We start from the raw sequence: 27,988 nt of genomic DNA, 5'->3' as shown, positions 1-27,988 counted from the left end.
TAGAAATTTGATTCATTAGTTGCTTTAAAAGTTAATTAAATTTTACATTTTCATAAGTTGTGAATTATTGGTAAAAACAAGAAAATTTTGAAGAAAAATGTTTAAAATGATGCATTTTCATGGTTGTTCAAGCACATCAATTTTTTTTGAAAAATGTAAAATTTGAAGGGAATGCAAGAGGCAAAATGTGCTTGGCATCGGGGGTAGGGTGCTACCCCTCGACCCCGCCTTGTACTATGATAGGGAGCACACCTTGGGTGTTGCCCCAGGACCCCGCAAGGGGTGTTTCCTCTTAACCCCACTAGTGGTTATCGCCCCTAGACCCCCACTTTCAAATTTTTAAAAAAATGAAGAAATTGGTGGGGAAATCATGCTGACCAAAGGTGAGATTTTAATACCCTTTCTACCTAATGTACGCATATTAAAAGATATTGATCTTCCATCATCACAAGTATGTACAAATGGTACCTTTATGTCTAACCAAGAATATATCATTGAATAATTCTTAGAACAATGTGATTTTGATGATGAAAATCTAACCACTTGTTGTTCTAATTGCTATAGGGAAGATGACCAATGTATATGCCCAAACAACCACAAGCACATGGTGAATGAGGTAAAAGATAACTATAATCCTTATCATGATAAGGGTTGAAGTGACCAAGTATTCCTTATAATGGATGAACAATCTCAAGCACCAACCCAAGAAGATTAAGGTTTGCATTATGTTGGTAACTTGTATTGTCATTCTATTTCATTGCATAGCCAACATATTTCTTCAAAACACATTTCTTTACATAATATTAAAGATAAATGGAATCAAGACGCTCCCAACAACCACTATACCCATCTTTACCATCCTCGTTCTACCCATCCTACTTATTCCTATATGCTTTATCTCCTTCTCATGTCTTGTCATATTCATTATTTCATTCACATTGCATTTCACCCTATCCACCAAAGACAATTATATTGCCTCATAAAATGCCTCATAATAAGGTGGTTAATAGTACATATAAACTTTTATGGATCCCTCCACCATCTAATGATATGCTTAAAATTGATAAATCGACATTGGAATGTATTGATGCATATAAGGAATGTAATTTTGGTTTAATTAAATAAGAAGAACAATATTATTTATTGGATTATAATAACCTTTGTTCTTCTTTTCCACTTAATTAATTCCAAATATGCACAAATGAGCCCATACTTCAACCTACATCAATTTTAATTATTGGGCTCATAAGTATGTGTGATAATATTAATCATGCACTAAGTTATATTAAACCATATACATTCCACATTCTACAAACATGTTGCTAGATCCTCCAAGATCTACATTTTATTTTTGTAACTATACATATTGATATTTGGAGGCCTATGGTTAAAATGTACATCCCTTGCATACTTGTTGATTTAGGACCAATAATTGATTAAGCACAATTATAAGGGATTCTATGCATTAATGGCCAAAATGTTAAAACTAGATGATTGTTATTCCTCATTGTCAATTCTTTCCATTGTCGTAAGATGACCAAATACACTATAGATGATTTATTTATTTAACAAGGATCAAGGTATTAATATCCATATATTCTTCATTCTTGGTTTGGGTATCTTACGATGATCATTCATTGATAACAAGTACTAAATCCATTTCTTGATTCCTTGGATAATTAAAAATCCCTATGCTTTTATCACCTATAGTTAATTTGGGAGTACATCCATTGAATTATTGAAATATTTGATTTATCTATCATTTAAAAAGGATCACAAAATTCTAATGATGTGTTACTCTTTCTTGGGTTGCCTAATTTCTTTGGTTATCCTAACAATTTTGTGACCTTGTAGCATAAAGTTAAGTTGGGGGGAATCCATTTGATTTTGTAATTCTTGGATGATTTCCAATCAAGATCCATTGATTGTTTCATTTGTCCTTTTTAGAAAACTTCACCATGTGACACCTAAATAATTCAAGGTATGTATTCTTATGTTGATTGGCATTGGTATAATCATTGTAACCACATTCTTTTGTTTTTATCAAGAGTTTATTTATATTAATGACTCTACCTACCATTTTTATAAATCTATTACTCACTTAATGGTAGGGTGATTAATTGGATAAAACTAATTTACTACACTTGATATACTTGGTTTCAAGAATATGGTTACATGTCTATTGTTTTGGTGAGGTACAATATCAGTCGATGTTGTTTTTCTACACAAGTATTGCATAACATACTATGTTGGCTCTGTTAACATTGTCTAGGCTTGCTAGCTATCTAGTGCATATCTATTTCACTTGTCCTTCACTATTCAAGATAAAATTAAAATTTTGGTATAAGGTGCTCATTACCTTGAAATGAGATTACTTTCTTTGGTGATTCATCACATGGAGGAAAATATGCAAATTGGTCTACGAGATTTGTGATTATTTTTGAGCTGCACATATAGAAACACTTTGAATACATTGTAGATCATTACACTCCTTCCTTGAGTTGTGTCTCTTCCTCTTTGAATTTCTATGAACACATTGGAGACTATCATTTTTATTTCACTCTATGACCTTATCCTTGATAATGAAGGTGTGTTTATTTCAAGAAATGGATTAATCTCATTCTTTACAAGGATTGGATATGTAGCACAACTTCATGCCAAGTGATCTAGTTTTGTTAGGACACTATATTATATGAGTATCATCATTCTTATGGATAATTATCTTATCCCAGTATGCTAGTGTATTCCAATTTCTCCAAAAATATTTCAAATTCAGTGGCATGAGATGCAAAAGTCAAGGTTGATTTATAAGATACATAAGTCATTATTTCAATTTCCTTATACAATCAAGCTTTAGTAGTGCCCTTTGTGAGGTCATGGACAAAAATGAAGCTTTGTATGGTATCATTTTTCATCATCCATGTTAGGATTTTATTTCTTTGTTCATTCTATGTAATTATTGAATTTTTTTTTTAAAAAAGAAATAAAAGATCCAACAATGAAAACCTTTGAGCGTTGTTGGCCACTTAATATCTGAAAATCAGTTTTTGATGAATGTTAACTGTAAAATAAATTCTTAGTGGTGAAAATTGTAATTATAGTGCCATTAAGCGATGAGTGATTGAAAATTGGCTTGCCAACAATCACTTTTCATTATCAAAATGTGAAAAAATGAAAAAAAAAATAGAAACAAAAAAAAAAAAAAAAAAAAAAAAACCAAAAATGAAAAATGCAATAATTGGTGTTCTTGGTTTCTCTACTAATCATTCTTTTTAGGAACACTCATTGGCTTCAATAATTATTTCATTTTTGGCACCTCCTATCACTCACTCCTAGAAGCTCTACTCCTCTTCAGTGTGATCCTCAAATCTTTGATCATCCCTAGTACATGTTGCATGATCTATTGAGGTGTTTTAGTGGATTTTGGTACATAATATATGATCTCTAGTGCTTCATTTGATTATGGTGGCCCCATAGATTTCCCTCTTTGTCCCATGTTTTATGGTTTCTTTTACTGGTCTTCTCTTTGCTACTTTTAGTCAGATCATGGTCTTTTGTGGTGTTGCAATGTAGTTTTGGATGACTTTCATCATTCATTATTATTGATTCGTCATTTTTGGTGATGACAGCAGTTGAATTACTCTATGTTCTAGCATTTGTCTCTAAACACATGCATGTTGGTAAAACAATCAATTTTGTTTTTCCTTATTTTATCTCTTAACTTCATTTGTATTGCTTATTATATTGATCATTATGCAACACCCCTTCCTATCCTCTCCTGATTTCCTGTGAATGGTCGGCCTTTAAGTTGGGGGGAGGAATGTCACCCTTAATACTTCCATCACACTATCCATTATATCCATCATACAATAGCCTTTTCTTTGTCTCTTATCTCTCTTATTTCACCCATTTAAACTCCTCTTGTGCAAATTGAGATAAGTTCTCATATATGAAACCTTTTGAACCATGATGCTATAAAAATAAGAAATGAAAAGAGAATAGAGAAATAACTTATGAAAATTTGAAAGAGATATCCCTATTGGAGAAGAATATAAAAGAGTATGTCATGTGAAGCAAAGAAAGGGATTTGTGTCTATAAGTTATCATGGTTTGAGATGGAGACAAAGCCAAAATCCATCAACCTAAAGTGCTTTCAGTTAAAACTAAAGACCTCATGATCATAATGATTTCACAAGGACGTGCAATAAGCTAAGTTGAGGGGAATGATGAGAACCAATTATAACCTATTTAAAGCCCTATTTTAATCCATTTTATGCACTTATCTAGTCACTTTCTCATTCCATTTCCATTATATTCCATCCCATTTTATTATTTTATGTTGTATGTGGATTAATATCTATAAGAAATATTTAATATTGTTTTGGGATTTAAATATGGAAAATCGTTGATTGTGTTTTACTAATCTTTATTATCATAGTATGTTGATATGCATAACAGATCTTCCTGTCGCATTTGAGACATCAATTATTGTGGATAATATTGGCTTATAACTTATTCATGTTATTATTTTAAAACATTACTCTAGATTTCATAGTGGATTTACCTATTCAAAATAAATCATGCTGGAAACCTGTGATGTAGCTGGAAACTAGGCATTGTCCTGTTCATCACAGTTTTCACACATCAAGAAGAAATCAAGTGGAGTAATATGTGAGAGGACAAAAATTAAAATCCAATCATAGATCATTTTTTATTTCCAATAATAACATAGCTAGTGAAATGAATAAGTTTCATAGCCATGTTAATCATATTATTGTTTGGACGTATTTGATTATTGTTGTTAATGAGTTTTCAAACCATTTTAAAAACCATGGCTCAAACCAACGAATCATGACAATATAGTTTGTTGGAATGATAACAAGGAGTTGTCTATTCTTGGCACATAACCAATTTTTGGTGCATTGTTATATTGGCTATTATTTGTATGATACATATTATCAAATTGATTGTAAAACAATTATTGTGACTATATATATAAAAGGAAGCATAGCATATAGGGAGGCATATTGGAATACATATTTTTCTATAGAAGGGACTATTGTATCCATGAACAAGATTATTTTGAAATGAATAATATTATCTATTTGTGCATGATCACAGCATCATAGAGCACTTCTTTCCTTATTCACCATGCAAGTGTTAGCATAAAGTTATTTTCCATTAGTGACAACACTCATCTTATAGTTCACACCGAGTAATACAGTTCTAACCGAGTAATACAGTTCAAACCAAGCACTGGAGACATAGTTCAAACTGAGCACTGAAGAAATAGATTTAACTGAGTGAAGTATCACTTAGTGTCAACTGAGTAAAGTTGCACTTAGTGCCAACTGAGTAAAGTTGCACTTAGTGCCAACCGAGTAAAGTTACACTTAGTGTCAACCTAGTAAAGTTGCACTTAGTGATGACCGAGTGAGGAAGCACTCAGTGATAACCAAGCTCAGGAGGTTATCGAAGAAGTTAGTTTCTACCAAGTGACACTATATCTACCAAGTCACCAATGGTTACCGAGTTCCAGGCAATGTTGTATGACTAGTATGAACCAAGCCCCTACCTCTATTGAGTGCATGAAGATGCCGAGTAACGTAATGGATGCCGCCTATCAGAAGGTCATCACTTCTGTCTGAAGAACTCGAGTTTATTTTACCATTTGGCCGACTCAGTTATATTTTGTTTACTTGTGTTTGGCCAAGCTTGCATAAATAATTATTGGAATGGTATATATATGTAATGTATTATAGACATTCAAGTTGACATAGATATTCAAGAAAAAATAAGATATCTGGATGATAGTGCAAATTCATCAACAGAAAAGAATACTCAGCAAGGTCTACCAGGAGCAGAAATGATTTCATCAATCACAGAAGGTGATCTACAATAAAGAACTCAGTCAAACTATAAGTTGATCTATTGGTTCATCCTAACAGATGAATCATTTTTGTAAATTCTTTAACAGGGTAGACTTAACCATCTTTATTCAAATCTCCTAACAGAGTGCATACTTATAAAGTATGTTTGTAAATCCTCTAACAAGGTGGATCTAGCAATCCTCTGTGCTCCTAATAGGGCAGATCACCAGAAGTGATCATTGTAAGCCTTAACCGGCCAACTTCATACTGCAGTAGTGAAGCTTTGTGGGTATCATCCCCACCCCAATTTGACTTTCTATTTTGGAAGGTTTCTGGGTCACCAAATCTCTGTGCATATATGGTTTTAATGTTTAACAGTTTTATGCAGCAGGATAGATAAGTAAATATTGTATATGGTTGACTTAAAAAGTTTTGTTGTTACTGATTCACCCCTCCCCTCTTAGTAACCTATTATATCTTGAATATTTACAACAATTGGTATCAAAGCTTTTTGGTTCTCAGGACAAAGTTTGATAGCTTGAGCAAAGATCTAAGTTATGGAGATATTCGGACTGGAGAAAGTTATTGAAAATGAAAAGTTAGATCTTGAAATGGCCATGGTTCAACTCAAAGAAGAAAAGGAGCATCTTTCTCAATCCCTAAAAAGAAGAAAGGAACTTGCAAGACAAATGAATGACCATCACTATGTTGAAGAAAAGATTGAAGATTTGTTACCATCAAGTAGTTCAGAAGAAGTTGACAAGGCAATCAAAGAACTTCTAGAAAAGAATGGATCTCTGCAAGAAGAGGTAAGAAAGCTCAAAAGAGAACAAGAAGTCCAATCCATCAGGTTATGTGAAGTTTTGGAATAGAGAAACAAAGCAAATGAAGACTTAGAGGTAAGGAATAATCTATCCCTTCAGCACGATCTTATAGGACAACTATCTAATGCAAATGAAGAAATCATGATTCTAAGATCTGAGAATGAAAGTTTGAGAAATGATCTAATCTATGAAAGGCAAGTCAATGAAAGAATGATGAAATCCCAAGCAGATATGGATCAATTGAATTTGCAAAATGAGCAAAATCTTCATAGAAAAAAAGGTAAAGCTGGTCTTGGATATAATGAAGAAGATGAATCTTCAAAAAAAAGTACCCAAAAGAATCAAAAACCTACTTGCAATCACTATGGAAAGTTAGGTCATACATCAAACAAATGCTGGAGTGATAGAAAAGCAAAATTCAATGGTAAATGTTTCAATTGTAATCAGCATGGTCACAAAGAAAATGAATGCAAAGAAAAACCAAAATTTGAAGGCAACTATCACAAATGCAATAAACATGGTCACAAGGCATTCCAATGTAGATCCAAATCATTCAATCCAGCTGAACAACTTGTCAAAGCCATATTTGGATGGGACTACAACACCTGGTGCAGATGTCACTATTGTGGAGAATATGGACATACTGGCATAAATTGTACAAGACGTCAACTAAGGAAGAAGGACACTACTGTAAGGTGCTATACATGTACAGAAGTTGGTCATATAGCTAGAAATTGTATGAATATAGAAAGAATTGAAGATGAAAAGAAAATCAAAGCAGACAACATCTGGAAGCAAATGAAGCAACAATGGATTCCTAAATCTACTGAACAAGATAAGTCGAGCAATGGCAATGTCACTCAAGAAATGAGTGACTCCATCATTTCCAATTAATATTCATAAAAGAAAGTATGGAACTGCATCCTCCAAGAATCATCCTAAGCAGTTCCAAAGGAAGAAAAATGATCAGATCAGTATACAGATACACTTTGATCCCAAATCGGTTCAAGACTTAACCAAGTTCGGTCGGGTGCAACAAAGTTTCACTCACCGAGTTGTATCTACTGAGCGAGGTCAGTTCATGACCTTACTGAGTTATGTCGGTACATCAATATTTTGTTTTGATTGCTGAGTTGATAGTATCTACCGAGAAAGTGGATGATAACCTATCATTTCATCTACCAACATACCAAGCATTTATGACGACTATTTCATCAAAAGGGAAAAAATTGATCTCATTCTTCACTACGAACTTTGAGCTAAGTTATCTTCTACGATTCCAGAGTAAGCTTAAAGAAATTTCGAGCGAATTTTTTTTTAGAGCGAAGAATCTATTCAAAATTTCTCTTCACCTACCAAGCAGCAATGGCATCCAGTAGCAGCAGCTCCAAGGCAAAAAGAGGCTTAAAAATGCTGGTTAAAGGTGTGGAATGGAAGGCGCCGAACTTCAAATTGGCACCAGAAATTGCAGATGCACTTGACCCTAACGGTGCTCAGTCTTGAATTCCTCCAAAGGTACTCCTTATAAATGACATTCGCTCTCATTTCAAATGTTCCATTCAAGAGCTTGGAAACCTAGAAATTGATAATGCCCTAGGTGAAATGAGTGTAGATAGGAATTTGAAACCCGAGCATAAGAATCTTGAAACAAAAGGGTTAACCCACATTTCACATTTTCCAAGAAATTTTCAAATTAAATGGGTTAGGTATGTACTCAGCCAGGTTCACAACGAGCAATTGTGGTTAGAGAAACCAGTGCTTATCACAAAGAAAATGATTAACAAAATTACTGGCCTTCCCATATTGAGCAAAGCTAAGACTACCAAAACCCTAGGTCGGGAAGAATTTCAAAGGCTAACCCAAGCAGAATGGGTTGGTAGAGGACTTAAGCTCAGTATAGTAACTGACGCTGAATTAAGATTTGGTATTCATGTCATTGCTCATAAAATTTACAGTTCCAGCCATCCAAACAGTGTACCTTGTGAAGCAGTAGATTTAGCATATAAGATAGTAAAGAAGAATGTTGAGTTTGATCTATCTGAATTGCTTTTGTCTCAATTTAATAAAAATATGGAAAGCATAAGGACTTCAAAGAACAATTCCTGCAAATTTGGTTCACTTTTGATCTGTCTATTTTACTATGTTCAAAAGTCTTTTCCATCAAAAGGATCAGTAGTATGGAGAAAGAATATTCCCATTCTCTATCAAATAAATGAGTTTATTGCAGAGTTAGGTGAAAATTTTGACAATGTTTTGGATAATTACTTTGAAGATTTTAAGGAAAGAATGCACAATAGGTTCTGAATTCCACCAAAACTGGTTGAGGAATATAAAGAAGATATATGCTTTATGGTAGATTGTGACAAAGTATACATACAGGCAGTCAGGCCTCGAGTTGCATGGGTGAAACCTCTACCTTATGAGGTTAATATTGATGAAACCAAAGACATCATAGAAGCACTGGTGAATGAACCAGTAGACCCAAAGAAACCAATCTTTGGAACTTATGATGAAGCTAAAGCCAAAATTGAGCTTTCAATCAAAATCCCTCAGGTCATTAGCAAAGGAAAGAGGAAGATTGCAAAGCTAAAAATAGAACTTGGTCCTCTGATGATTACTGAAGGGAAAGGAGAAGATGATGACGAAGAAGAGGAAATCGAGTCAGAAAAAGAAGAGGAGCCTCAATGGAAGAAAGGTAAGGTGATTATCACCAAACCTAAAAAGAAAACTACTGCAGTCTTCTCCAAGAGGACAAGACAGGGGAAGAAGGAACCTATATTTTTCAAGCCTCCACTCACATTTGAGGAAAGGTTGAAGCAACTAGAAGAAGGTACTAGCTTCACAAACTTCAAAGCATTGAAGTTTGAGACAAGAACAGAACAGGAGAAAATGCAGATTAAAGAATTGGTATTGAATAAAATGGGAAGATGGAAATACTCTCCTAAAGATATTGCCTCTCAGATCCCTACAGAGCTATTGGAGAGGTTGCAACCAAGATGGGAAATTGCAACCAAAACTGTCAAAGATATCTTTGAACAAACCCTGAAAAATCTCCTGTCGAGTCTCACTGATATAGAAGTGAAGAAATCAATGAAAGATCATGAAGGTAATATGATGATTAGATTTCACACTTGTTTGATACTCATCAAAGACATTGAGCATGTTGTCAATGATGCAACAAACATGTGGAAACATATCTATCATCTACATAAACCCAGTGAGGATATTGTTGAAATCAAGGACAATGACAGCAGTGATGATGATATTGAAGATATTCCAGGGAATCTGCACTCAATGATGATAAATGTTGAGGAAGAATTCAAGGAAGATGAAATGGAGGAAGAAGACAAGGAAGATGAGGAAGAAGAAGCTGATCAAGCTAAGGAGGAAGATGATCCTGTAAAAATTGTAGCCAAAGTCATTGCATCTCTTCCTCACTCTCCACCTAAAGCAGCTACATCAACTATGGAGATAGCCTCTACTAGTGAGATTGTGTGCACAACAGCTTCATCAATTGATCAATCTTCACCTGTCTCCTCTTAGCTCTGGACACCATCTATGCAAGTGTCTACCACTTCATTAATCAAGCTGTAGCCATCTTCATTGACCAAGGCATCATTAGCTACAGCAATAAGTTCATCAGGCATATCAACTTCCACTGCAGAGTGTTTAGTAAGTGTACCCACTAGTACTTCAATTTTGACAACTTCATCTACTCCAATTTTTGCATCTGTTAGTTCTCCCATTCCAACTTGTACATCAATCTTGGGAGGAACATCAATTTTTGATACAGTTAGCACTTCTCTCAATTTTCCTCTAGCTAGTCATATTCCAATTTTGTCAGCTAGTCTAGCCTCATCAACTATTGTTTCAGCCTCAAAGGGAAAAGGTGAAGACACTGCAAGAAGAGCAAAAAGATACATGATTTCCAGCAAGGCAGTGGATGACGAAATAGACTTGGATAAGGACATTATCATTCCTAGGATAGATCTGGATAATGCATCAGTTGATGAAATGAGAATGGTTAGTCAGCTATTAGATCAGAAGGCAAGGCAAAAACAACTGAGGCATGAGAGAGACCAAGAATATAATATTATTGAAAGTGCTAAGAATATTCTAACAGAGGCTATAGGTGTTGAAGTAGATTCTACTCAACACATTTTGAATCAGTTAGAAGAGGTTGTATATAAATTCAATGAGGATACCTCTGGCCAAGAAAATTTGATTGAAAAAGTATAGAAGAAATTTGACAATAAGGTGCTTGAGCACATTGCTCAGCATATTGCATTAAAACAGGTAGAACTATCTACAATTTTGAGTAATTTTGAACATTCTTTTAATAATGTAACTTCACTTTTTGACAAACTTTGTGATGTTATTGAGTATACTAAGGAAATCAAAGAAAAGTTGAATAAAATTGATGAGGATATGAAGGTCAGTGCACAAATGTTGTAGCTTGACCACAATTCAAGTTCATCCCATCATCTCAAAATAAGATTTTTGTTAGAGAAACAGGCAGAATTGTTGAGAGAGGAAGCAAGGATCAGGTGTACCCTGATTGATATCCAAAATATGATCCTTCCTATCATGGACACAATGTAGAAGCATATTGCCCATTCCAAAACATTGATTCATGACAAAAACTTCTCAATTGCAGATCATATGATTGAACTTTCTGCAGAAGTTCAAATAGCACTCTCCACCAGCAAACTTTTGCAAGAAAATTGGGATAAGACTTTGGCTCTTATTCTCAAGGTACATTCTGAGTTTATCTCTCATTTTGGACTCTCTGTGTAAATATATATTGTTTAATTTGGCAGTATTGTCAAAAAGGGGTAGATAGCACACTTCCATGAGATAATTGTGAAAGAGATATGTGTAATAACTTGTAAATACTATGCATATTGTATGGGGGAGATACATGTAAGAAAGATATGTTCACACCAAGTAATACAGTTCTAACTGAGTAATACAGTTCACACCGAGTAATACAGTGCAGATCGAATAATGGCAACATAGTTCAAACCAAGCACTGGAGACACAGTTCAAACCGAGCACTAAAGACATAGTTTTAACTAAGTGAAGTAGCACTTAGTGTCAACCGAGTAAATTTGCACTTAGTGCCAACCGAGTAAAGTTGCACTTAGTGCCAACCGAGTAAAGTTGCACTTAGTGCCAACCGAGTAAAGTTGCACTTAGTGTCAACTGAGTAAAGTTGCACTCAGTGATGACTGAGTGAGGAAGCACTCAGTGATAACCGAGCTCAGGAGGTTATTGAAGAAGTTAGTTTCTACCGAGTGACACTATATCTACCGAGTCACCAATGGTTACCGAGTTCCAAGCAACATTGTATGACTAGTATGAATCGAGCCCCTACCTCTACCGAGTGCATGACGATGCCAAGTAACGTAGTGGATGCTACATATCAGAAGGTCATCAAGTCTATCTCAAGAACCCGAGTTTATTTTACCATTTGGCCGACTCATTTATTTATTTTTTACTTGTGTTTGGCCGACCTTGCATAAATAATTATTGGAATGGTATATATATGTAATGTATTATAGACATTCAAGTTGACATAGATATTCAAGAAAAAATAAGATATCTAGATGATAGTGTGAATTCATCAGTAGAAAAGAATACTCAGCAAGGTCTACCAGGAGCAGAAATGATTTCATCAATCACAGAAGGTGATCTACAATAAAGAACTCAGTCAAATTGTAAGTTGATCTATTGGTTCATCCTAACAGGTGAATCATTTTTGTAAATCCTTTAATAGGGTAGACTTAACCGTCCTTATTCAAATCTCCTAACAGAGTGCATACTTATAAAGTATGTTTGTAAATCCTCTAACAAGGTGGGTCTAGCAATCCTCTGTGCTCCTAACAGGGCAGATCACCAAAAGTGATCATTGTAAGCCTTAATCGGCCAACTTCATACTGCAGTAATGAAGCTTTGTGGATATCATCCCCACCCCAATTTTACTTTCTATTTTGGAAGGTTTCTAGGTCACCAAATCTATGTGCATATATGGTTTTAATGTTTAACAGTTTTATGCAGCAGGATAGATAAGTAAATATTGTGTATGGTTGACTTAAAAAGTTTTGTTGTTACTGATTCACCCCTCCCCTCTCAGTAACCTATTATATCTTGAATATTTCCAACAGCAAGTTGGGGAGTAAGGGCCCATTCTTTGGAAAAACATGGTGATATTGTTATTTAGTTTTATTTTTTTTATTTAAGATTCTTTTCATAAATAAACTAGCTAGTAAATCAAATGTTCACATTATATCTATTTATTAACTTTTTAGATTAATTAAATTAGATTCAAATGTACTATTTATATAATTATTAATGCTATCATTATTTCTTTCATAAATTATTACTTTTAATATTTTATATATTAATGTTTATTTATGTTTCTAATGTTTCTGTTGCTAGGAAGTGACAGTTCCTATTGCTGGGATTTCTTTAGTTTTTCATAGATTCAATTCTGCATACTCTAGCTACATTCATAATCCCTCATTTCACGACTATCATCCTTTGATGGCATACTACTCGGACACCTTTCACAAGATTATGCTCTCAGATTGACATGTATAAACCAACTGAACTCTATCATAAATCATTAATTCTTTATTATTATTTTCCCTAGTGTTGGCCTATCACCCTCTCGATGTTATCAAAATAGGGTCATAGAGAATTATATTCATCCAAAGGATATTGATCCCACTTAGACTCAAAAGATGGAATATCTTGTCTCCAGACCACACTAAATGGTCTTATAGTAATGAGCCATACCTAGGTTATCTTATGCTACTTTCTAACTCTATTGTAGGTATACAAGACTCATCAAGAAATCTCTAGCACTATAAGTCCATCACTTGGATATCTAGGGAGCTTCTTAGGATTGAGAGTGGTACCCACTACCCTTAAATAAGTGAATGTTTGATACTAGATGTAGTAGGCTACAACCTCTAAAATCTAAGCCGCTACCTCATCTAACATCTTCTTTGCATAATCCCCCTCAATGAACCAGATGATTATGAATATAAATGTATCATTCACTATAGTGTATTCCTTGCTATGCTCTGAAAGCCTTTTCTTCACCAATTGGGGATAAACTATATATGGCCAAGAATTTGCATCTTGCATACTACCCTTTTCGAAGAGTACCAAATAATTTGTCACCCTTGTAACTAACAAGTTTACTAAATATGATGTCATGTAAAACTTATGATTATTCTTAACTATCACCAACTACTCACCCAAGTTTGCACTAAGAATGGAAGCCCAATCAATTGGCATCTTCGTCATCTTAATAGTCTCAATAAAATGCACCATCCATATGTTCAAGTCTCCCGATGCTAGAAAACCCATGACTCTACTCAAGAGTATTATAGAATATCCAATATCTTCCTTCATGTAACCTCTTGTCATGTCCACTTTTCCTACTTTATATTCTAGAGGAGTCTTTTCAATGCGGTATGAGGACTAGATGATTTTGAAAGTGTCCTCTATGTATTCCCTATACCATCTCTCTACTTGGTGATAGATCAATCTAATGAACACATCTGCTCTTGGAAGATGGAATATCTTCTCTATGTTCTTAGGTCAGATATCTAGTACAATCTCTCTAGTTATACTCTTTACAACCCTTTCTTCAGAAACATAGTTTTCTGCTAGTGTCATGATCAACTCTAAGGACTGTACCAATGTTGGGTGTGATATTGTGCTAACTAGTCCTGATTAGATAAGAGTAGATATTGTTGGAGACCTTTCTATTGGTTTTTTGCACAATACGAGGAATGTGCTCAAATCTTTATGACCAAATTTGGAGTCCCAGATCTCTAAATAATTGTCTTGAAAGTGTGACTTTACCGAAACACCTTGAAACTTGAACACCATGAGTTTTGGAGCCTTCTTTACAGTAAGGGATGATGATGAAGAAGCCATTGAATCTATATAAAAATAATGTCCATTAATTTGAAATTGAAGAAAAATCAATTAAATCAAACCCTAATAACAACGTGAAAAACCCAGAAAACCTAATTGTTTGAAAATATCTAAAAAACCTAATTTCATCCCTTATATGTAAAAAAGGGCACACCTAGGGCACCTCTAAGGTGCACTAGGTGGGCCTATCCTTGAAAAATCAAAGTGTATACTCAGTGCACCTCTAAGGTGCACCTAGTGCACACCTTGATTTTCATTGAGTTATACAAGGGTAGAAGGTGTGCTACTGCGCACCTAGACTTAAGTTTTTTAATTTTTTTTTTGTTAGATTTTTTAACATTAAGAGAATAAAAAAAGGTGTGCAACTACACACCTAGATAGGTGCACAGCTACATGCCCTTTAGGGGTTTTAACATTATTTGTCTTGAATGTGTAGGTGGAAGGAAGCAATGAGAAGCAGAGTCAGACACCTAATGAGGTGCAGTGGTGGAAAAGATGAGCTTGATGAGGATAAAATGAAGTAAAAGGGGTAAGGGGGTCCTAGGTTTATAGACTCGAGGACCCAACACACCCCTTGCTGCTACACAGCTACACATCACCAAGGGGTGATGTCTGCTCTATGTATTTGGCACACTAGTAGACTTGGGGAGGTGCATTGGTGTGCAATTTTCTTTGCAAAAATGATTTTATCCCCTTGAATGATGATTTATGTTCTCTAGGTTTTCGAATTGAGAGCTATTTTTGACCAAAAATACTAGATAAAACCCTTAAAAAAGACTTAGACCCCAGAATAGGCATCCAAAAAGCTAAAAAATAAAGTAGGGGGTCCTCATTTCACCTAACATTATGAAACCACAATAGTGTCAAACCCATTAAACAAAAATTGAGAAAGACACATATGCATGTTGCCCTTTTGGTGAAAGTTGAATTAGAGAAGCTCATAAGTGCACCACTCATAAGAGCTATAGACTACACATAATGGATCTCAAATATTGTACCTATCTCAAAGCATGACAAATCTATTCGAGTGTGCACCAATTTTTGAGACTTAAATAAAGATTTATCTACGGATGATTTTCCACTCCCTAATATATACATGATAGTGGACATGACTCTAGGCTATCAAATGTACTCTTTGATGGATGGGTTCTCAGGATATAACCAAATAAAGATAGCTCTTAAAATCAAGAAAAGACCACTTTCACTTGTGCCTAGGGTATTTATATCTGGAATGTTATGCCATATGGGCTTAAAAATGTTGGTTCCACCTATTGAAGTGATGTGAAAACTATTTTCCATGATATGATGCATTAAAAAAATGAAAAACTATGTAGATGACACATTGGATAAATCTAAGAAAAAAAATACTCACTAGGATGACTTGAGTTTGATATCAGATGGCATGGAATAATTTCATCCTAGGCTCAATCCTAAGAAATGTGCCTTTGGTGTCACTTTTGGTAAACTGCTAGGCTACATCATATCTACTAAGGGCATTGAAGTTTATCCTAATAAAGTACAAGCAATCATGGAAATGTCACCTCATTGCAATACAAGTCAATTAAAAATTCTTCAAGGGTGGATGCAATCTATATGGAGGTTTATTTCTCATCTAGCTTATAGATCAAAACCCTTCAATAAGAATTTGCATAAAGGGTCTACATGTGTGTGAGATACATAATGTGATAAGAGTCTTAGTCAAATCAAGGATGGTTTTCCACTCCCTAATACATGCATGATAGTGGACATGACTCTAGGCTATGAAATGTACTCTTTGATGAATGGGTTCTCAGGATATAACCAAATAAAAATAGCTCTTAAAAATCAAGAAAAGACTGCTTTCACTTGTGCTTGGGGTATTTATATCTATAATTTTATGCCATATGGGCTTTAGAATTTTGGTTCCACCTATCAAGGGGATGTGAAAACTATTTTCCATCCTATGATGCATAAAAAACATGAAAAACTATGTAGATGAAACATTGGATAAATCTAAGGAAAAAAATACTCACTAGGATGACTTGAATTTGATATTAGACCACATGGAATAATTTCATCCTAGGCTCAATCTTAAGAAATGTTCCTTTGGTGTCACTTTTGGTAAACTACTAGGCTACATCATATCTACTAAGGGCATTGAAGTTGATCCTAATAAAGTACAAGTAATCATGGAAATGTCACCTCCTCGCAATACAAGTCAATTAAAAAGTCTTCAAGGGTGGTTGCAATATATAAGGAGGTTTATTTCTCATGTAGCTTATAAATCACAACCCTTTGATAAGAAATTGCATAAAGGGTCTACATGTGTGTGGAATACATAATTTGATAAGAGTTTTAATCAAAGCAAGGAGTATTTTGCTAAGCCTCCCATTCTTATGCCTCCTATTCTGGGAAAGTTGTTAATTTAATATATCTCAAGTACTACTACTTCCCTAAGGTAATTAATAACAAAACATGATGGAAATGGAAAGGAGTGACCCATATACTATATCAACAGAACCCTAGTTTCTTACAAGGTCAATAACATTGAGAAAACTTGTGTTACTATAGTAGTTGCATTCGAAAAGATTTAACATTATATGTTAGCTCACACTATGCATTTGGTTGCCAAAATTGATCCTCTTATTTATATCCTAAGTAAGGTGACACTTACCAGTCGGCTTTCTAAATGGATGATGATTATTTCCAAATTTTAAATTTAGTATATTGAACGTAAGGCCATAAAGGGAAAACTATTACATACCAACTTGTTGTTTCCGGCTTCAAGATAATACTTCCATGCAAATAGATTTTCTAGATTCTTCCATCATTTATGTCACATAAAGGACTTGGAAAATTTTCTTGGATGGATCCGATACTCAAAATGGTGCTAGTGTTGGTATTTTGTTCATTACACCTCATAACTACACTATTTCTATGTATTATAAGCTATTGTTCCATTGCAAAAATAACATAGAAGAATATGTGGCTCTCACAAATGGTATCAAATTGGCTATTGAATGGAGAACTAATGAGATGCACATTTATGGAGACTCCCAGCTTGTCATAAATCAAATAAAAAATGACTATCAAACTAAGGATGACAAGTTGATTCCCTAGAAGAAATCGATTGATGGTCTATGAAATTATTTCACCATTTTTAATTTTCAAAATTTTTCTCAAACTAAAAATAAGGTTTTTGATGCTATGACTACATTTGAATCTATTCTACAATTGCAAGAACATTAATTTCTGTTTGAATTCCTAGTGGAAGAGCTACACTACCCTGCTTATGATTCCCTTGATAATCAAATCACTTGCACTATTATTGGTCATGAATCTCTTACTACACCACTATCTATTCTTACCTCTATGACCAAATAATTCATGACAATCTAACTCACAATAAAAAAAATGCCAACTCATTCATAATGCTTCTCACTATACCCTTTTCTTTGGTGACTTGTATAGGAAGGTTCTAGACAAAACACTACTTAGGTGCTTAGAAAAGGATGACTCTAACAGAGCATTAGATGAAATCCACAATGACATTTATGGGTCTCACTCTAATGGCCTTTCACTTGCTCAAAAAATTCTTAGGGTGGGTTACTATTTACCTACTATGCAAGAAGATGTCACGTGTTATGCTAAGTCATGCTAGAAGTGTCAACTTCGTAGTAACTAGATTCATGCCCCTGTATGCAAGTTGATTCCACATATCACACATTGGCCTTTTTAGAAATGGTCCTTTGACTTGGTTGGTAAGGTACATCCTAGTTCTTGTAGTGGACACAATTTTATCATCACAAGTACTGAGTATTTCACTAAATCAGTTGAAGTTGTGCCTCTTTTTGCTACTACTAGAAAATGTGTTGCTTTCCTTCTATTGAACCACATCATTTATTTCTATGGAATTTCCTACTCTATAGTCACTAATAATTGAGGACAATTCAATAATAAATACCTTAGGCAACTTTGTAAGAAATTCAAGATTATATAACATTGGTCCTCTATTTACTATCCCCAAGGGAATGACCAAGTTAAAGCTTTGTGTAAAATATTTCACATAACTATACGTAAGTCTCGAAGAGATTATCATCTATAGATTAATCCTACACTATGGGCTTATAGGACTAGCATATGTATGGCTACTAGCGCTACACCTTTTCTCTAGTTTATGGTTCTAAGGTTGTTCTACACTTAGATGTTGATATCCCTTCATTGTGAATCTCATTGAAAGGAATAATTACTAATGAGGGTTATAGAGCTATGAGTATACAAGAGCTTGAAATCCTATATGAATACTGTAAGGGTGATTTTGAGCATATCATAGCATATTAGAAATGAATGTCTACTAGCTACAATAAGAAATTTCATCCTAGAGTTTCAAGTTGGTGACCTTGTCCTTAGAGAAAATCCAAAGGATCAACAAAATAAAGAATAGAAGGGAAAGTTCAAACCTAATTAGTTGGGTCGTTATATAGTCAATGTTGCATTTGGCTTTGGTACTTATCATCTTTCTACACCTAAGGGAGAACAATTCCTCAAGCCCATCAACATCCTACATCTAAAGAAGTTTTATGCTTAATGCTCATTGCTCAACATTGTGTACATACTTAATGATCCTAAAAAAATCCAAAAAATTCATATGCAATGCTGAAAAAATCATAAAAAGCAGAAAATATCCTGAAACAATGATCATCTTAGTGAAAACCTAGCAATAGGTGCTTTAATGTATCACCAAAAAAATCAAATATCTCCAAAATACAAAAAAAAATCTTTAAAATTCCTTAAAAAATATCTTGCCAAGTGGTGAAAACCTAGAAACAAGTACTACTTGAGATCTTTGCATCCATGTCTATCAAAATCTTTCTTTGTGCCTATAAACCATTCACTTTGTATTGCTTTTTGTTTCCTTTCTTGGAACTGACTCTTGTTTGCATCTAGGAGGCCTAAATTATATAGATTATCGAGGTCTCTTAATTGCATTAAGGTTTCTTTGGAAACTCTCTAATTAGTATTTTTTAACACTTCCTTTTGCATCGAGTGTTTTTCAAGACTTATCAGATACTTTGGTGACAATCTAGGATGTTGTGATATTTCTCACTGGTAGACTAGAGTATTTGAAAAATAGACATGTGACTTTCACACATGCACTTACATTGAATATTAGTTGAGACTTGTTGACTTGTTTTGTGTTGTGTAATGTCTGTGTTGAATTATTTCTTGAGCATTCCATCCCTAATAGTCTCTTGAGGATGTCATGAACTAGAGGAGTGGGGGCATGGGGCATGTTTTCCTTTAATTTCTATTTTTGGGTGTACTTTATTAGATTTTAGGTGTCATGAGTATCTTACTTGACCTACTTGACACTTAGCATCCACAACATTATTTCCTTGTCTATTTTTTAAGTACATTCTTATGACCATCTCAATATTTTATGTTTTGATACAAGCATAATATTGCTACACTAAACCTTGGGAATCTAACTGCACCGTTGTCTGAACCTTTATGTCTTTGATGCATAGGTTGGGTTCTCACACTCCTATCCAATATATATCATATTCATATCCTCATAGTTATGCTAGTGGTGATTGTATGATATTTTGATGTCCTTCATAAAGCTCGATGACAAAAGCTAGGACCTACTTATATAACCCTTGTAATTACACCTATGCATACTACTTTTCATTCTAGTGTTTCAATTTTAGATTAGGTTTTCCTTTTGTGTGTTGAGATAGTCTTGTTTATCTTTTATGGGTATGTCATTCAATTGCATTCTTCTCCTTGATTCTTCTCAACCATGTCTTCATATTCTTTTGATCCTGTCATCTCACCGCTTCTCTTCTTTTCCTATCATCACAAGGGGTTAATCTAATCATCATATCTAATCTATCAAAGTGTTAATATTTTAAACCATGAGTCCATATCATAACATAGATCTAAGAATATGAGAGAAACATCAATACATCCATGAGTATATCAACATAAGACATGCATGCATAAATGCTAAAACAAAAAGATGCATCCATCACATCAGCATAAAATGAGACACATAGACAATGTTAAACTCAACAATTTCAAGTATACATCCAACATGAGTAAAAAATTTGGATTGATGTCTCAAAATGATACATCAAATTGTTATGATCAAGACATAGAACCCTAAGATATATCCTAGGTCTAACTCTCTCCCTTCTAGGTTTGATGTCATTGTAAAGGAGGTGTCTAATTCCTATCCAATTGTTGTGCTTCTCTCTTTGATTTACTTGCTCTCTCTAAGTAGCGGGGCACTTGTCACTCCAAGGGCATTAGTCCTATGTAGGCACTATATTAGTATGCCATTCTCACCTTGTGCCTCTCTACATCCTTTCACACTTTAGCTAGGTCCTCGCATTGGTTCCTCTCTCTCTCTTAGGACTCAACCCTAACATCTTCTAGCTCTTGATCCCTCATGGCTATAGGAATTTGAGCCTGTTGGATTTTTTCCTCTAATGCCTAGGTTGACTAGTCTCCTTAGTTGGTGTAGGTGGATCCTGGTGTTGACCTCTTTCCCTTTCCACTTGATACTTTTTAATAAGCCTCTCATCCTCTACTGGCTCCTCCTCCTCTTCTCTAACCCTACTCCTAGATCTAGTCCTACTACTCAATGGACCTCTTGATCTATTGAGTCTATCCCATCCTCTCCCTCCTCTTCCCCAATCTCCTCTATCTCCCATGTCATCTCCCTCCCCACCATTATCCACTTTCATTGCATTTGGGATTGTGAACCTTGGGAAGGGTCTCCTCCCCCTCTCCCTCTCATAATCTAGAGAGGTCTTTGCATTTTTATCCCCTAGGAGGTAATCCCATGCCACCTATCTCATTTAGTCACAAAGTATAACTTAGCATGGGTAAACATCCCATGTCCTCCTCTCTAAACTTGACATACATGGAAATCTCTTCTGTAATAGAAATATTCTCCACAATCCTTAAATGCATGCTTGATAATGGCCTACTATAAAATATGTAGGCTATCTCCTCCCACACCTCTGTCCAACCTTCACACCCAACATATGACCTCCACTCAAATGTGGTCAATTCAGCTAATACATTTCAATAAAATGCAATGTTTTTAATGTGTCACTGCATAATGAAGCCTGAATGCATGTATATCTAGGGTCATTCCCTCTCCTACAGAGGTACATTGGGATGCACCACACTGATGTGGTCCCATGCCCATACTAATGCCAATATGGCCCTACACACCCAAATATTTGCCTCCCTAAATACACTATCATGAATCTCATGATACATGATTTCAAGGATGGTAGGACCCAAGCCATGTGTCTTAGTCTACCAATGAGGTCCATCACTAGCCTCCCCAATCTGCATGTGGACCCTCGCTAGCTCCTATATATGATCAATTCATATCCAATGAGGGAGAATACTATGCACACCACTAGATACTGGTCTCAATACTTATCCATAATATGCTCCCATACTATGTAGCCTTCCAAGAGTGTGTCATCTCTGAACACCTCTTGTAGGGAAGCTCTACCCTCCTCTAGAGATTGATCAAAATACACCTATGACACACAATGATTTCACATCGTCTATGATATTCATGAGACTAAGTATATATAAAAACAACAAAACCTCAACTAACTTAGAGGATCTCTGACACATGGGATCAACAAGATCTTATACATGTCCTCTAGAGTGATGGTAGCCTCTCATGTCGGCAAGTGAAAGGTGTAATTATCAGTATGTCATTGCTCTACTAGGGCTATCAAAAGGCCATGACTTTCCCAAATATGGGGCAACCATAATAATTGTCCAAACCCCATGGCCTCAATTGTAGCTCTCTTTGCAACATCTAGTCAGGGCACACATCTTAGTCCTACCACCTCAGGTGCCCTAATGGAAAGTGCTAGAAATACCTCTTTCTTAGGAAACCTACATTGGACATGGCTAAGTTGATGGTGACAATGGGAATTAAGGAAGCATTGAAGTACTTAGAATAGGATGGGGTAGAATTGATAACACTTCAAAGACAAAATGAGATCCTAAAATGATATTTGATAACGTTGAATGTGGCATTGGAGAAAAGGGATAAGGAGACAGTGTAGTTAGATCCATTTTTTAGAGCTTGTTAGCAATGGAGAGAGAGTTTTGAAGAAAAAGGCGTACAAATTATATAAGGAAATCTAAAGCTACTACACCATGTGCAAGATAATCTCAATAGGCTAGTGGCCATTTTGAATCAAGATATTAGTTTGATGGATGAAGTACATACTTGGGGTAAGGAATTACAAGCACTACAATAGATCAAAGGCCAAAGATATTAGATATTAATGGAAGTATATATAAAGGAAGAGTTAGATAAGATTGATGATTGGATAGAGAAGATTATAGATGGCAATAAAGTGATGGAGACATTACATGTGGAGATTCATAAGCTCAAGGATCAAATCCAAGAGAAAATTTTGGAGGTAGAGAAACATTATAGTGATGCATGTTTAGACATTTTTGAAGATGATTCAAGGGAAAAATTGATAGCTATACAGGTAGTAGTTGAGAAATTTTAGAAGATTTTTGAAGATGCTTTTAATGATGATGAAATTGCACAAGCATTTAGAACGGAAGAAGCATTATTAGACTTGGATGTGAAATTAGAAGATTTTGCAAAGACTCACATTGAGGTGGGAAACTACAAGATAAAGTGAAGGAAAAATATGAATCCTTAGATTTTATAGATGTAGCTCAAGTCATTGTGATTATTGAAAAATTCAAGGACAAATACCTAGACATAGCTCTGGTATAACTGGGAACAAAACTCAGAAGCTAGAATTTTAGTTTTGACACTTGGTGAAATTTTGCATTTTTTGAACCAACTTCCTAGATGTGCATGTGTGCTAGGTGTGCAGGTGCACTTTTTTAGAGGTGTGTTAGAAGATTTTGAATAATTTAGAGTTGCATCAATACTTAACTACTAGTTCTAAATTTAGAACTTCTCATGCATCAGAAGTGCATTCTAATGATAGTTTAACTCCTACAAACACCTAGTGAACATGGAACTTCTATTTTTGACACTTCCAGACACTCCTACATCATCGAAAGGCTTTCTTCTTCTTATTTTCTCATGATTTCTTTGTTTTAAGATATGTAAAGTCTCATGCATCCATTCAATAATATAAATATGGATGGAGTCCTACTTAGCACCAATTAGAGAGTTAGTTTGTACATAAATAGATTTATTTTATTAGTTTGAAAGAATATGTTTGCATAAGGATATCTCTCACTCTCAACAAAAATTAAGGAGAATATTTCTTATAAATTTAGGAATGTAATATGTATTCTTGGCCACCATTATTTTGATGCAATAATATATGTTGTTGGTACTTGCATTCGGAGTGTAGTGATTCTTGCCTAAGTGTGTTATATTTTGTGAATGTATGTTCATGGAATGTAATTGAATCAATAGTTTTATTTCATTATTTTGGTTGTGTGATCTTTTAATTTTGGTGTTTTCTATGGGATTACAAATTCTACTAACATACTTAGTTCGAGAAGAGATCACAATATTGTTCTTGCATAGCTTTTCGTCTCACATGAGCACACTTTCTATGGTCTTGCGATCTGATGAAAAGTGAAACATCTTACGGTTACTGAATTCCCATTGATGATTGCATTAGTGGAATCAAGGAAGTGTTGCTCCTATTTTTATTAGTTACCCACCAATATTTTCAATAGCTTAACTCATAGACATGTTTTTTCTATAGCTTATGTCTATTAGGAATTTATTTTCATGTTATTTTCTTAAACTTCTTGGTACCCTATCTTTGTTATTTGCTTTTACAAACACTTGGTTAATTTAGGAATTCATATAGTTGCATTGTTAGATTGCATTCATTAAAAATACAAAAAATACAAAAACATATTTCTTTTTTTTGTGTGGCTATTCTTTGGAGACAAGAAGTAGATTCAAAATCTTATCTGAATTGTTTAGAACCAGCAAAGGCCTCCCTATGAACAAATACATTTATCTTCAACTGAGCAGATTCTAGTAGGTTGCAAGATTTCCTAGAACCTTGGAGTTGATCCTAGATTAACTTTTCAAGTGAGGAGTTCAAAAGGATTCCTATCATTAAGCATCATGCAAAATAATAGCTCAATCAAAGTGGTGCTAGAAGGAGGGCCCTTAGCATTCATAATAGAAGGAAAAATAAACTTGCAACTTCAAAATTCTACATTTTTTAAAAGTTCAAAAAAAAATTGAGCTTCTGAGCTTCCGAGGTGCACTATCTTCCAAGATGTGCCTTTATTTTGAGAAAGTGTACTTCTTCAAAGGTGCACTTTTTCTAGAATTGATGCAAACTAGAGGATTCTAAACCATCATCCCCATTTCAATGAGCTTTAAGATTTTCACCAAGTGCACATGAGGTCCTTGAACTTAGCCATTTTTTCAAGCCTCATAGTGACAAAGGATTCCATCGGTTTCTACCACTTCCATTCAACATTTCATCATCTTCTTTAGTCCCACCACCACAAAAACCACCCATCATTCCACCAAATCCTCTAATGGCCTTTTTCACAAATGTTGTAGACTCGCCAATCAACTTGATAGGTGTACTCAATGATCTTCCTAAGAATCTTGAGAAGTTTTGCCCAAGGTTCATCTATAGAGAGACACAAACTATTGAAGATCACATTAAGGTATTCAAGTAAATTTGCAGCCAAAAGCAAATTGCTAACAAGAATTTGGTTCTTTTCTTATTCTCCTACTCTTTGGGGGAAGTTTCCTTTAATTGGTATGTTAATTTTCCACCTGGATGTATTGGAGACTGGGATACCTTTGAAAAATTATTCTTGTAGCAATTCAAAACCTACATCAACCTAGCTATGATACATCAACAATTCATATCAATCAAAAGGGACCCAACTGAGACAATTTTGCACTTCAACCATTACTTTCATATGGAATACCACAAGCTGGAAATGTCATACACCATACCAGTTGAAGATGCTATTCAAATTTATCCAAATGCTATGGACCATCTTACTATTATTTTTCTAGGAAGACTTCTTGCAGCAAATATCAACACATTGGATAAATTCTTCATGGAAGCAATTTCCTTTACTAAGCAAGCCAATCCTAATGAAGGAGGATAGATGCTTCCAACTCAAGCTATTACAATGATGCCAACATATCTTGTCAGAGCACCTATGATGCCTAGCCAATTCATATCTATGAATCCAATTCCATTGCAATAGGAACTTGATTTGCAAAACCCCACTTTAACAGATCCAAGGTATGAACCTTTAAAAGTTTCTTTCTTTGAGCAAAAGGCAGTAGCTTTTGCTTAGGTAGACAACAATTTTGTCTCTAATTTTGGTTAAATGAAGAAGACTATGTCACAAATGAACAATGAGTTGACTTGCTTAAGGTTTTCACAAGGATAGAAAAAAATTTTCCAAAGAAACAATTTTGTTCCTTACAAAAACAACAACAACTATGGTCAGAATTACAATAGGAATTTCAATGGAAACAACAATGCTAGAATTAATAATGGAGGAAACAATTTCAATCCTCTTGATTGTAACAATGACTTCCAAAGATAGAATATACAATGGAATACTTTTTCGAATAATGGAAGCATTCCTACAGATAACAATAAAAATAATGTTCAGTATATAGACATCAATCAGTATGACAACAGTCAAAATGCACCCAACAATGACAGTTCTTACTACAATGGAAATCAAGATATGAATCAAAATTCACAAGTGAATGACAATGTCCCTCATGTACAATTTAATGCTATGCTACTAGAATCTTATGATTCTGCACAAAACACAAAGGTGGAACAACTAGCCAACGAAGAATTATTTTTTCCATTTAGTCAAGAACCAGACATTCAACCTAAAGAAATTCTTTCTTTTGCAATGATAATCAAAATACTTACAATCTGTGAAGTAGAAAAGAACCTATGACAGATAGAATTCTACCAGCATTACAACCAACTCCATCCAATCCAAGAGTGCATAAAAACCTGGTACCAATCAGGCCACCATATGGAGGACAACAAAATTAGAATCTAGGAAATGTGTCAACAATCTTAAAAAATCCTACCTAGTCTACTGAAAAGTATAGTGCGATGGAAGATTTAAAATGAACAAAGTCCAATATGTCTATACTTGACATGTTGCAGAATTGTCCCCATCAACAAGAGGTGCTAATGAAAACTCTTGATCATACAAAGGTACCCCATAATACAAGTACTATTCCTCAAAAGAAAACATCTCAACAACTCAATGCTTTAGAGGCAATGCCAACTATGTTTAAAGACAAGGTTGAGGTGCCTCTATTTTTGCCTCGCATTAGGATATATGGGAAGAATATTCATAATTTCCTTATTGATTTAGGGGCCTCTTGTAATTTTATTCCACTATTGATAGCACAAAGGTTGGGAGTCACTTCTCAGCCCTCCAACCAAATAGTGGTACAATTGGATAAAATAGAGGTGAAAGTCATTGGTGTGTTGCAAGATGTTTAGATATAGTTGATAGTTGACCCTCGAATTCAAGACATCATTGATATACATGTGGTTGATATTCTGGAAAATATGGACTACTACTAAGAAGAGAATGGACAAAATTTCTAAGAGGATGATTTTCTACAGATATTACTCAATTCTAGTTATCATGGAAAGGTTTGAACAATCAAATCAAGATAGACATAGAGCTGAAACTAAAAACAATGATTACAGAATATAATGTGCCTAATGAGGTTGCATTCTTACAAATAGATTTGGGCTCTTATAACGTGATGGATTTTGATACAACTTCAACCAAAATATTAGATGATTAAGATGTAAAATCTAGGATTTTAATCCCAAAGGATGAGATCATAACATAGTTCATAGACAACATGGTGGCTAACTTACAATGTTTAGGAGAAGAAACTAACCCATGTATCCTCCTTCGAGGATTTTGTCGATTGTATAAAGTTAGTTATTCAAATTTTGAATGTTCATTATGCCAAGAAGCAATTTCTAAGGTATTAACACAAATGATGGGACTAAAGAGTGGAAAATTCCAAAAGATGAACCTGTAGAAAATCAAAGTCATACAAACATATTAGAATCTATAGAAAAGGTTGAAGAGGAAATTGAAGATCTAAATGCATCATACAGTGATACTTCCTCAAATGGTGGGGGTTTTTCTTCTCCTCCACCAGGAATGATCAAAGTCCAAAGAAGAAGATGTTATATAAAAGGTCAAGGATGAACTTCAATACTCATCCATCCTCAACCCAAAGTGGATGAAATTACAAAGCTGATAGGGGAAATTTAGGATAAACAAGAAAAACATACA

The sequence above is a fragment of the Cupressus sempervirens genome, chromosome 4 (assembly GCF_028749045.1).
Source record: "Cupressus sempervirens isolate cs-2001-9-10 chromosome 4, ASM2874904v1, whole genome shotgun sequence".
Lineage (NCBI taxonomy): Eukaryota > Viridiplantae > Streptophyta > Pinopsida > Cupressales > Cupressaceae > Cupressus > Cupressus sempervirens.
The sequence above is the reverse complement of the archived record's forward strand: the minus strand, read 5'-3'. Positions refer to the sequence as shown.